The sequence below is a fragment of the Aythya ferina genome (assembly GCF_964211825.1).
Source record: "Aythya ferina genome assembly, chromosome: 13".
Classification (NCBI taxonomy): Eukaryota; Metazoa; Chordata; class Aves; order Anseriformes; family Anatidae; genus Aythya; species Aythya ferina.
Genome location: NC_140311.1, coordinates 11,380,304 through 11,394,077, shown reverse-complemented (window position 1 = coordinate 11,394,077; position 13,774 = coordinate 11,380,304). Strand labels below are relative to the sequence as shown.

The following is a 13,774-nucleotide window of genomic DNA, read 5'->3' as shown; positions in this document are numbered from 1 at the left end:
AACATAGTTCTCCCTTATCCTGCTAAATGCAACTGTACCTACACGTAAGGAGGAAATGCATGTGTAAATGAAAATTATGTGCCTGTGACTAACACTGAGCATTTCTTAATAGGAAGTCTTACTTAAAGAATTTTTCAATTTCATAATTGAATTTACCATCTCTGAAGCCTGTGGAATACCAGAGGCAAAACAATCAATGTAGATCAGCTGCACTTATCTAGCATCTTTAAGCTAATGCTAGAGATCTAAAAAATGTCCAGTTATGCACAATAATCATAGATTCTCTCCAGGCTGCAACCTGTAACTCAAGCTATTTTAACCATCGGTTGATGGCAGGTTCAGAAATACTCATGTGAAATAATGTTTCATTCATGATCTTAGCAATTTCAGTTGTGCCCCTCTCTTTCTCTACTCAGATGAAGGAAGCAAAGACCTCACCCCTCTAGTAAGACCTCCATTTGTAGTACTCTCTTTCTAAATGAAACATACGTGTCACAAGTGAATGTCTTAATCATATTGCTTTGCACAAGGTAACTTGTGAATTAAGTGTATAAATTACAGAGAATTAGTTAAAATTACCTGCAGTGTCCAAATGCTGCTTTCTGATGCTTTTATCCCATTAAATGCCTCTTCCACATTGATTTTAGTTGGACTAATTAGGCAGCATGACACTGCTCGGTGAAGTATGTTGGGATTGGGTCCAGAGATATCTAGCAAAGGAGATTAAATGCTTCCAATACTGGCATGTTAACATCTATTATATATTCTGCATATATAGGTATTAATATGTTGTTGTATACTTTCTAAAATATACCTACTTGTAATATAGATTTGCAGGCAGGGCTCAGAGGGTTGTAATCAGCACTGCAGTCTAGTTGAAGACCTGTAGATGTCCCCCAGGGGTCAGTTCTGGGTCCGGTCTTGTTCAATTTATTCATCAGCGACCTCAATGAAGGGATAGAGCACACCCTCAGCAAGTTTGCTGATGACACATAACTAGCCTGCTTATCCTAGAAGAGAAGACTGAGGCAATCTTATCAATGTACATAGATATCTTAAGGAGGGTGTCACAAGAGTCAGGACAGATTCTTTTTGGTGGTGCAACAGGATGAGAAGCAATGGGCATGAACTGAAACAGAGGAAGTTCATCTGAATATGAGGAAAAAAATTATTTTACTGTGAGGGTGACAGAGCACTGGCACAGGCTGCCCAGAGAGGTTGTGGAGTCTTCTGAAGATATTCAATATATTATATATTCTATATAATACATATGTGTGTGTATATATATAATATATTATATATTCAATGTATTATATATTCAATATATTGAGTATCTTCTTCTGAAGATATTCAAGTCTTATTCTGAAGATATTCAAAATGCACCTGGACATGATCCTGTGCAATGTGCTTGTGGTGACCCTGCTAGAGCCAGGGGGTTGGACTAGATGATCTCCAGAGGTTCTTTCCTACCTCAACCATTCTGCTATTCTGTTTGTATTAAATCTCCAGCTAACCTAGGGGAAAAAAAAAAAAAAAAAAAAAAAAAAAAGTAATTAAAATGCACAAATGTAAGCACATCTTAATATTTTAAGTATTTTAATATTTAAAACAATATTTAAAACATTTTAATGTTTAAAACAAGAATCAATACCTATCATTTATAATAATTTTAAGTTCAGATTGCATTTTAAGAATGGGAACATCAGAAAACATTTTTTAGTTTAGGTTAAAGGTTGTCTTCTGTGTACAGTTTTTAAAAGTTGTACATGTTTTTACAAATCTGACCTTCCTACCTGTTTCAGCTTGGGGTGTTGTTAATGTAATAATAGTCTGCATTACATTATTGATCTGCATTTGAAAACCTTTTCAGATTCAAAACCTTGTGTTTCTTGTGTTATCTTATTTGGGGGTCTGTAATGCACACATTGCTGAACAGCAATATTCCCTCTAAAACTAAGAATTTTAGGCTGAAGAAATAGTAGTTGTGGGCTTGTATTTGTTAGTGTTCTTCTAAAAAGAAGCCAATCCTGTGAGTAACTCACATCTACATGACATACTGCAAATAGGAAGTTCATATTTAATGGAGATTATGATGCCATAACAGGTGTTCAGAGATTCATATCAAAGAAAACATGGTGAGATTGTTATAAAACCCCTTAAATCTTAAAATAAGTAAAAATCATTAAAAAAAAATAGTACTGAAGAATTATTTTCTTAAATTCTTTAAAGCTTTCATGAGTTTTCTTCAATGCTTGGCCATAGAATCCAGGTCTTTGAGAAAACAAGCAAATTTCTTAAGAGCCCCACTAACTATCTGACTATGATAAATCCTTGGCTTACAGTTCTCTTTTGGCTGGAAGTGGCAGTGCAGTTTTGAGGTATACTTTCCAACCAGCCCCTTTTACCACATGTTTTCTTTCACATGGTACTTTTGGGATTTCTGAACTATACTCCTTTAGGGGGAAAGTAAATTTGCAACACATTTCGTTTATTAACAGTGCCTGTTGGACCATATTACTTGCTAGTACGGACAAAACCAGAGCATTCAAATGCTGGTGTTCTAAGGTAGAAGCTTATATCTTGCTACTAATCATGCGGCAATTCGGTGCTTGCATTGAAACTTAGCCTGCTGAAATCAGGTGCTAATGTTGGAGTGTCCATTCATTCTTTGGCTTCATCAGATTAGACAAACAGCATAATAAACAGCATAAATCAGCAATCAGCGATATTTATTATCCTTAGTTCTCTCACAGAGGCACTCCAAATCAGGCATAATCAAAACCTATGTGTGGATTTAAGGTACAAAGCCTTTTCACACGTAAAGGCCCTAAGATAACAAACTTCTGAGCAGCTAGAACCAAGCACATTGGTTCATCCATAGTGGAGAAGTCTTCAAGCACATACTTGACCAAATGGCATATGATTTTTTCCACTAATTTTATTATAACATTTTTCTTCATGCTGTTCATAATTAAAGGTCATCATCTCCATTACGAACTTCTATCTTTGCTGCTTTTTTTTTTTTTTTTTGTCCATAATTGACTGCAGGAAGCTGCAATACAGGATCTTGTCACAATCACTGCTTGCACTGACTTAAAATAAAAGCTAAGGATTTTAGAAACGATTGATCAGTTATACTCTTCTGGCTTAGACTGGTAATAGGAGGGTAGGTGGAATTTCTGAGGGTAGGTGGAAGAGTGTCTTCTCAGAAAATCAAGCTTCACTGGGCACCCATTTCAAAATTGTGGCTCTTGCCTAATGAACAGTGTAAGTTTGTCCCTTTTTTGAAATGAAGGGGTGACCAGAAATTTGATGCCAGATGCTCACCACAATATTCTGATACAAAGGAGCATTCACTTTTCAAATGGAGTTTGCTATCATTAGCCTCTTGTCTTCTGGTATTTAAAACCAAGCAAAATGTCTGAGGAAAAGGCTATAATAGAACAGGGGTAGCAGATAATTTTAGTAAGAAATATTACTGTTTCATAGTTATGCTACACGTATAAAGATTAAAGACTTCATAAATGAATACTGACACAAACTGCTACAAATGTTATGAAGGTGCAGTCTGGCTATTTTGTGATTCCTTCTTGCAAAACTACTGATTTTACAGTGGCATATTGTGGAGCCTTATAGTGATTTGACAGAATTTCAGTTGGTCCTTCTAGGCCTGTCTTTTACATTCTTTGGCAATGATGTTTGAAACTAATATGCAAAGGATGCAATCTACTGTCTTTTATGATCATGACAAAGCTATAAAATGTCCATTCTTTTGTAGACCATGACATTTTAAAATGCTTCTGATTTTACTAGCTCTTTTCTGTTATCATGTTTATCTTCCCGTATCTCAGTAGTACTATAAATGGTGCCATTGTTTTATATGACAGCTCCGAGTCATCACCTTCCTTAAAAGAATTGTATTGGATCTAAGATGAGGTTATTCTTATTCTTCAGAGTCACTGTCAGGGCCAGTTCAACTTTACACCTCTTTGTAAACCCATTCAGTTGCTTTAGTCTCAGAATTTTTTCTAAAATATCTGAGCCATTGTGGAGCATGAATGATCACAACTACTATAAAGGTAAGAGAGAGGAAGACTGAGTATTGTAAGGAAGATATGGGGAGAGAGGAGGAGGAAGGGAACCTGTACCCTTCTCTCTGCCTACATCTGAGTCTCTGTGGGTGATCTCAGTGCACTGTCCTGCCATAAAGCTGCTCTGTTGCATGGTATGAAGCACTGCAATAAGGATAGATATACAAAGCAAAAAAGTACCAGTTCGTGAGTGCCTTTATTTAGAACAGAACTTTATGCTGTTAATTCAACTAGGCACTAGAGGATGTGTCTGGGTCACCCAGTTCTGGGAGATACGTATGTGTTCAACATTTGGCACGTTTTCCTTAATGTTTGGGGCTTTTTAACAAGGAGCTTGAGTATTTACTGCTTAAGACCTGCTTAAATGTTTTTTTTTGTTGTTGTTTTTTGTTTGTTTGTTTGTTTGTTTGTTTTTGAGTTGGCACTGAAATAAGAAAGCAATCACAGAGAAACTGTAAATCAAAATACCTGCCTTGTTCAAAGGGAGTCCTTGAGTTCCATGATGAATTATCCCTCACATCTGTGCACCAGGATTCTGACTGCAGGGAAAAGGCTCACAGAGAGGTCATCTGAATAAGGAACACTTGAGAGCAGCAGGACACTGTTCCATGTGCCTGGCAGAAGCAGGATAGCTGGCCAAGAGAGATTGTTGTGTAGCACCTGCAAACGGTTTTATGCCAGATACATTTGGTCATATATGGAGTAGTAGTCCCAGCATGGATCCTAAACATTACTGGCATTGATCTACATGTATAATTGTTGCAGACAATTGTCATTTGACAATTGTTGCAGTCTCTCTACAAGGTTTCTGAAAACACAAGAGGGGCTCTTTAACTAAATTATATCAATAGTGCTGTGTCAATGGCAGAAAAAGCTCATGTATTTCAGACAAATAATTACAGATTGTCTTAGTATTCTGAATTGAGTTACTAATATTCATATTTAAGGTAATATCATTTTCATTTGTTTGTCTGAGAAATACTATTTTTCGAGTATTAAAGAAAAGTACTCAGAAACTAACCTTTCCATCAGTTCAGTTGTTTGATGCCTCTTCAGCCTCATGGTCAATCATTTGTCATCAGCTTTAGCTATTGTATGCTCTTGAAAAGGGCCTGCAAATTTTATTGCAGTCTGTAGAAATCCTCTTTCTCACAAGTATGACGTCCACGTACTCCAGGAATGTATTGTAGAATACAAAATATCAAGAACAGTAAGTTGCTTTGTTACTTCTGCATTTGAAGTGGTTAATACTCATCATAAAACTGCAGCCATTCATTGGCACATGCGTCACTATCAGAGAAAATATTCACATCGTCTTCTATTTTCGTAATCCTAAAGAATTAGAAACAGTGATTCAGTTTTTAATAGTGACACCTGAAAGACTGCTGTAAAACACTGCAGTGAGATATGAAAAATATGAGAAAAAATATAAATATGTATATAGAAATATAAAAAAAATATAAATGTATTATGGACATTTCACAAGCATGATTTATCTCCTGAGAAACCAGGATATCAGCAGTGGATATGAAAATTGACATTTAAATTTGTTTGTCTACAGATAAGGAAGTCCTAGGATTAAATAAAAACTTACCTGTTCTCCCCATCTCATATGAGTCAGCACAACAACAAGACCACATTAATTCCTTAGGAACAGGCTGAGTAAAATTTCCTAACAAGATAAGCATGCTTTCCCTTATATCTTTCTAATATATTCAGTTAACTGTTGCAACTAAAAGATAATAAGCCAAAGCTTATCCCAATGTGTGTTTTCGAACCTTATCCTCCTCATGTAACATAGTGTTCCCTTTAATAGACTCCTTACTGCATTCTTGTTCAGATGAACAAGAACTAGAAAACAAAGGCTAGAAAAAAAAAAAAAAATCTAGAGTAGCTGTAGCATGCCAACAAAAGATGGTCTTTCTTCTTGAAAAAAAAATCATGATGTAGTTGGACTGACTCTTGTTTTACTCCACCTTAGCTCATGTGCATTTGACTAATGTGACCTTTGATGTGACTGTAAGGAGAAAAGAAGTGAGGAAGATAACTAGAAGGAAAAAGCAAGAATGTAAGGCAGCTCTTCCTGCAGCTTCTTTCATATTTTATTATATTAGGAGAAATGCCCAATCCCTCTATTAAAATTAATGTATGAATCCCAGTCACTAAAATGCTTGCGGTACTTTGAAGTTTGACTTGATTAATATGACTGTAATTTCCATGAAAGCAAAGACTATCATTGGCAGACAAAGCTTGAAAGGAGAAAAAGATGTAGGAGATGCTTTGGGACATTTTTTTCATGTTACCCTTCTAGTCTTTCTAAAAAGAAGCTTTTGGTCACCCCCAAATTACAGGCTTCAGAGAACAAAATTGCTTAATTTCTTGTTAGCTAATCTTTGTCTTGGGCTTTCAAATGATAATAAGGCTTTTCTTATAAATTACCACATTTTGTGTGTATGGTAAGAGCAGAAAGAGAGCATCATGGTGCCTTGATGTGTTTATGCGAATTCTGCAGTGCACCCAATCCTGTCATAGTTTGTATGCCTCTTGTTAAATAAAACTTCAACTTACAGTTCTAATCTAAATGACCAACTCTTAAAAAGCACTAAAGGAAACTTTCAAATTATGCTGATTAACCTACAATGCTTGCTTATTATAATGTTTTGACAATATTGCTTTTTATTTAAACTCTACTGCCAGGCAGTACCTCATGGGGAGTAGGCAGGATGTTTGCTGAATGAAGACAGACATTATAGCATAGCATTACAATATGCTAATAGCTGAACTATCTCCACAGCAGTACAAAAAATAAATTATGACTCAGCCATATCTGCTTCCTTGCTCCTCTTAGCTCTGGGAAATAGTGTAAATTAGCTCCTTATTGTCCTTTGTGGAGTTGATTTTTGACTGTCTTTTGGTAGGCAGCCTGGGATGGCAGGGTTTATTGCTACTATAAGCAAGTGCTTCCTAGCTGACAAAACAACCTCCTTCACTGAAAACAAAGTGAGGCTCTGTTTAATGTAAGTTCCCATGACAAGTAATTTTTTAGAAGGGCTCTTATGTAATTTCCCTTGGTTGTGTTATTAATAGTACCATTTGATTTAGCAAAAAGAAACTTTAAAGTTTTTAATCTAAACAGAATAAACCTTCCTTCCATGGTATGTATTTCATAACTGTTCTACCCCCTTAAGATATCATTTAGTATCATTTACAGGCTGCTGTACAAATCCCCTAAAATAGTAAAGCAGGGGTTAGCTATTTGCTTTTCACTGGTTTTATATAAGGCCTTGTTCAATCCCTAAGTGAAAGATTTGGCCTTCTCCTCTAAGAATAGGAGTTCATAACAACAGTGATTTTTTTAACTTCTAGGTCTCTGAAAAAAGTTCTTCAATAGTTGCCCTGCCACCGTTTCTCTCTCTTTTGCTGTAGGTGTGTAAGCAATGTAGAAGGACATTTGCTAGTTAACCAGATTGCTGCATGAATTGAGTGTAGGTAGTCTAAACCAAAAATATTTAATATTGGTAGCTGATTACTAAGCAGATAGCAGCTTCCATAAACGAGCAGCTCTTGTGCTGTGTGCCTATTTCAACCTAAGTCTCACACCCTGGGAAGATCAGAACACACTCAGTGGCCCAGATCAACTAAACACGTTTCATTTTGAAGAGGTGCCACAGTGTCTCTCTTTTCCCAGCATAACAGAACAGTTGGCAATCTTTCCTGTGACATAAAGAGATCTTTTCAAACCCAATACGCCTACATAAGCTCTTAATGTCTTTTACTTAAAGGAATTATGTTTTGAAAGAGTCTAGGGTGCATAGAGTTTCATAATCTTTTCCCTCTGATTCCTGTTACTCCAGAATAATTCTGTCTACGAGTACATTATAAAAACTTCCACACTTGCATATGATCCTGAACAGAGAGGAAATTATATTTTTTATGACCAGATCTAGTAAGTGCTCTGGGATTTTTTTTGCTGGTGTTCACATTCCAGAGGAAGAGCTTATTGGACCACATTCCAGTCTTTCCCAGCCTACAGACATCAAACTATAATACAGAGGCACTTTTTCCAGAAACAATATTACATCCAAATATCTAATTTTAATTAAAAATGGAAGAGCTGGACTTAAAAATTAATGTTAAAGAAACCTCAGCATGATATAATAGTCAATAAGAAAAGTAATTTACTATAATTAGCTAGTACTCTGTATGCATTCATGTCCAGCAACTGATTCTACAAGTGGCAAAGTGCTCACAAAGATGGAACCTTAAGTATAACAGAAAACAATCATGTCCCATGGAGAATGAGTAAAAGCAGGAGTATTTTTGCATTTGGACCTGAAACCATCATTCAGGGACAACTCCAGATGACTTCAAAATGTTTCACCTCCAAGCAGTGAAACTCATGCCTATATTTATTATATTATTTATTTTTGTATAGCTGCATCCTGAAGTGCTCTGCAGAGTGGTTGTAAATAATAAAATGACCAAGTTAAAAAATGAATATTAGGGGGAGAATGAGAAATTAAGAACTGTAGGCAAGGGAGAAGGCAAGGATATGTTTAGAAATGGGTTAGGAAGTCAATGAGGTGGAAAGAGACTACTTCAGGTGGCACAACAGTCTGAGATGGAAAGAACTACAAGCAGTAAAAGGTCTCGTATGGCAATGCAGTCAAAATCATGCAGAAAACATGGAAAAAAAAGGGAGAATACAACTCTAAATTGGTTCTGGGGGAAGTAAGAGAAATACCTTAGGAGATTTGGGAAACAAAAGAGTAAAACTGAAAGTAGATAATTATTTCTTTGAGGATTTCTCTTAAAAGAACTGCTCTTAAGAAGCAACTCCCTTAAATAGACTGAGGACACATTCTGGTCTGATTTTCACTTCTCACGCATAATTTCCACTGAAACTTATAGAATTCTATGCTTACAAAATATCAGAAATTAACCTGAAGTCTATAAGAAGCAACCAGGACTAATTTGAATTTATAGTAATGAAATTATGACTGCAGTAATCTGTTTCTTAAGAAAGAGGGGGCGAATTTAAAGAATGTATTGATATTGTAAATGAAACAAGTACAAAAGCTGAAAGTAAAGTAAACTCTATTAGGTAAGCCTTTCATTGAATTATGTTAATTCCTGCATCCTTCATGTTGTGTCAGTTCAGAATGATTTTCTGGAAGCATTTCTATAGGCAGATAATGTTGAGTAGAAATTCCAATGCCTGTATTACTAAGCAAATGATTCTAGTGCCAAGGCAAGAGTGAACTCTTCCCAACTTAATCTTTCTGGTACCTTGGTTTTGTACCCTTGGGTGGGAGGATGGAGCCAAGGTGTCTGGAGTAAGTCGGTTAACTAGTGGTGTAGTGGTGTGGTTGTTCTTCTGTCACTCTTACATGCTTGCCAGCAACCTGTCAAGTCAGTTCAGGGTCTGCAACAGTCTTGTTGCTTCACAGTAAAATATAGGTCTTGATAATCTAGCCAGTTCCTCCCATCAGTACAAATATGAGCTTTAAAGCCACATATTAACTGTGTGGCAACATACTTTACAATTTTCTTCTAAGTATTGTAATTAACAAAGATGCAGTGCTTGTTAAATCTGACATAACTCATTCAGCACAGTGCAATGATGTAGGCACATCTGTGTATTTGCATACTAACAAAGTCTAAAAATACTTGTATAAAAGACAAAAGGTGGCTTTTGAATACATGACCCGGTCCCAGTTTCAATTATATGTTTCAGTATAAAGTATTATGATCTTGTTTTTAGCTACATGTGTGTGACTACCTAATTACAAGGCAAAGCTTTTAAACAAAGGGCCTGATTCTAGCTTTCACAATGGGGTAAATTAGGATTACCACTGTTGAACAGAACAGAACTGAGATGGTACACAAGCTTCTTGAAATAAGAATTTTGCTCAAATTATGCCTTGTCTATTTCTTTGTATATGGAAGAAAATACATTAAAATTGAAGAATGGATAAGGTGGGATTGGCATTCTCAAATTGGCTTTTGAGATTTACACCGTTACTTTACTGGTTGGAATAGGACCCAATTGCAAGGAACGAATGCTGACTCAGCAATTAGACCTTTCAATCTATTACATGAAATGAGACCATCTAAGTCAAAGTCTAAAATTATGTTTGTCCCCATATACCTAGTTTCTTTGAAGTGAAATTTGGAAAGGGAGCAAAACAAATTTTGCATTATATTGCACTGTATTTCTCATGTGTTTGCTGCAAAGTAAATACTGTATACAAATAAATATACTTGTAATTCATACAGGGTTAATAGCATACAAAGAAGGAGAACGTCTGAAGGACAAATAATAGCCTCATCAGTGGGAGCCCATAAATTGGAATATACTCCGAATGGACATAAAATTTTCTTGTTCTCTCAGCTGATGCTGGGATCCGAACACAAGTGAGAGGGAAAACTAGACTCCTCAGTACCAGTAAGTTAACTTTCTTTCAGCACATAAAATTAACTTCAGTAGAAATCAGGCAGCCATGCATGAGAGCAGAATTTGGCCCATACTGCATTTTTTGTCAGTGTTTTAGTACAGTTCATAAGATACTCTTTTGCTCTCTTCATCTGTGACCCAAAACTGTTTGTTGTCAGTGTAAAACTTATGTTTACAGTTCTAGAAAGATTTAATATGGATCCTTCCTTAAAGAGATAATTTGCTTTGTTCTGTCTGATTTCCACAAGCCTAAAAACAATGTTTTTTAGTGGGCATGAAATTAATAATTTTCTTGCTTTACATATTTTTATTGGACCTTTATGCTGCAGAAAGGTATATTACCTTCAATCAATAAATACTTCAAGCTGTTATTTCAGCAGTGGATGAAGTCTAACTTAGTTTAGAGAAAACTGAAAATGGAAATGAGTATATTCAAGTCACTGAGTCGCATTGATGCCTAAGCTTTCCCATTAGTACAGTCATGAATGTTTTTGATAAGCATGCCGTTCTTGTGTGGTTGTGTGTACTATTATATTGCTTCAATCAAAAAAAGACTGTGAAAACTGCATAGCTTATACAGGCCAAGTACTGTTCCCTCTGGGGGAAAAAAAAAAAAAAAAAAAGTTTGGTATAAACAGGACTGTACCATAAATTGGCACAATCAGATGGGTACAGAATTGTTTAAGTTCATACATAACATTTGTGTATAAAATGATTCCTTAGTTTAAAAGATGCAAAACAATCAAAGTTATTGTGTCTGTATCTGGTGACTGTGACTGAATGTATTATTTTTTTTTTTTTAAATCTAAATTCATCTTATCCAAGGAATGGTTGCGTCTGTTGTAATGCACTCTAATTGTTTAGCCCAGCAAGAAAGGACATAAGCATAGCTATAAATGCAAGTCACCCTTTTTCCTGATAACCTGGCAAAATAAAGAATACCATAAATATTTAAATTACCATTTTTTTAATGTTTTGTCTTTATGCTTTCTTCTGTAAGGTAATTGTTTTTACTGTAAAGGATCTGAAGATCCTTTTTTATTTATGAATATCAGTGAGTTGTGAGTGTATCACAGGAGGAGGGGAGAGAATCAATTGTTTAACATTTGAAGTACATCTTTTACATCCAAGGTTACAGTGCATGACCCACAGAAGGTGAACCACATGGTTAATGTCTAGCAGTCTGGAGCACTTTTTATTATCTGAGTTCTCATGAGAACACAGGAGGTAACATTATGTACCAGGGCCACCCACAACAAGTAGGAGAGGTATTCCTGATCTTTTGCCAAAAAATGTTACCCCCTGAAATGGCAGTGGCTGGGAAATACGTGCAAGAGAAAAAAAATACATTAAATGCAAATGCCTATAGTGGTGTGTATTGTTTTAAATTGAAAACGAGTAAAAACAGGTTTAGTTTAAATAGAAAGCAATTATATTATATCTATTTCTTATATAATATAAGAAATAAAATAAGAAATATATATTATCTCTTATATATATGTGCAGCTTGTTCTTAATAGTTGAAACTTAAGAAAATTACACTCTGGCCATTTGAATTAGTATTTCATTAGAATTAATATAGCTTTCTTTTTCCTTGTGATTGTGAAATTCAAGTTGCTTTTTAAAAAAGATGATTTATCAAAGCTTTTTGAAACTGAATTTGTTATTGTTTTCCTTCATGAACAAAACTTTGTGATAGAAGATTAATGTTTTACAAGGTCTCTGTAAGAATAGGAAGTCATGCACTGATTTTTCAAACTTTAGACAAAAAATGTTATGTTTAATATATAATGAAACAATTGTGATTTCATTAAACAGTATTATAGGCTATTATCTAACGGCAGTTCAACTTTATAAAGAACATTTAGATTTATTTAGGTAATCCAGCCTTTTAATAGAGAATATATTAGTGAAGTCAAGTGCATATGAAGCTTCCATACTGAAAATGGTACACAGTTGTATTACATTGTCATTATCTTTCTAAAATAGCTGATTATTTAGCAATCACTAGAAAAGATGCATATTCTTATCTCTGCATGGTTAATCTTGTGATACCTCTTCAATAAGCAGCAAAACTGATGTATGTATATATTTGTGATTTACTCAGAGGACATTAGAGGCAGAGCTCTAAGTAGCTATCTGATTTTTTTTTCCAGGGAACGTTATATATTCTAACAAGAATAGAGCAATATCATTATAGTTTGTCTCTGTAGTTAAGATGTTTAGAATGCTTCAATTTTCTGAAAAATACCTTTCACAGTTAAGTAAAAAATTCTTTTCTAATTTAAATAGATGTGTTCATGTAATACTGCAGGGCATTCTTTACACTGACTGCTTATGAAGTTGTCAAATGATTTGAGTAACTTCTTTAAAAATAAATCCTCTCTCAGTAATACAACTTGCTAAACTTATACTTCAAGCTAATAGGACTCTTCCACACAAAAGGACTGGATAAAAATATATATATTAATGGCTATTATAAAGTCCAACTTTTAATTTAGTTTCTTTGGATGGCTCACTATAATTTGAAGTCTTTAAATCAGAAGTAGATAGTGTTCTAAAATACATTATACCTCGACAATTATGAGCATAAAGTAAGAGCTCCTGGGTGATGTTCTTTGGCCTGTGGGAGGCATGAAGTTGGACTAGATGATGATAATTGCTCCTTTTAGCTGCCACATCTATGAATCTAAAGTACCTTTTCCAAAATCCTGAGGGGAGGGAAGAATAGATGGTCATCAAGGAACAGTGATTTCTATTAATGCAGCCTTCTAGCTACCCTTTCTGATAGTAGCTCTGTGTACAGAGATCACCATTCTGCTTTTTTCCATAAAGTAAGGAAGTGATAAAAAACTTCTAGCAATACTTGCATAAGGTGATATTCAAGATACTGACTTCATCTAAATGAGAGTTAGGGTAAGTTACACCCCAAAATCATTCTACCTTTTCATTTTACTACACATCCTAGAAGTAATTTTGCTAAAAGGAAGCAGACCTATTACCATTGGTGATTTATTCAGAGGAGTTCGTTCTAGTTCCCTTGTGGCTATCTTCATGTGCTTAAGGCACATTTCCCTAACCAATTTCATACTCTGTGAGCTCTCTCTCTTTCTCCTTTACCTCTTTTATCAGGAAAGGATCAAATTTTCTCACCTTGAAACAAGCTTGTTCTACCCTTTTGTGCAATCATGGGAGATAAGCGCATCATTTAGATAGTCTCACAAGT

The 13,774-nt window shown here is 35.2% G+C and overlaps 1 protein-coding gene across 15 annotated transcripts in view; it reads left to right on the top strand.

Annotated features, from left to right (window-relative positions):
• The window catches only part of SLITRK4 (SLIT and NTRK like family member 4), a 268,817-nt gene that overhangs the window by 180,280 nt on the left and 74,763 nt on the right, over positions 1–13,774 (top strand). For 4 of the 15 annotated variants that reach the window (XM_084535154.1, XM_084535157.1, XM_084535155.1 and 1 more), the window contains one exon: positions 10,371–10,539. The exons of the other annotated variants lie outside the window; for them this stretch is intronic. The gene's annotated coding sequence lies outside the window, so the exon portion shown is untranslated. The remainder of the gene's footprint in view (positions 1–10,370; positions 10,540–13,774) is intronic. 15 annotated transcript variants of the gene reach the window in all.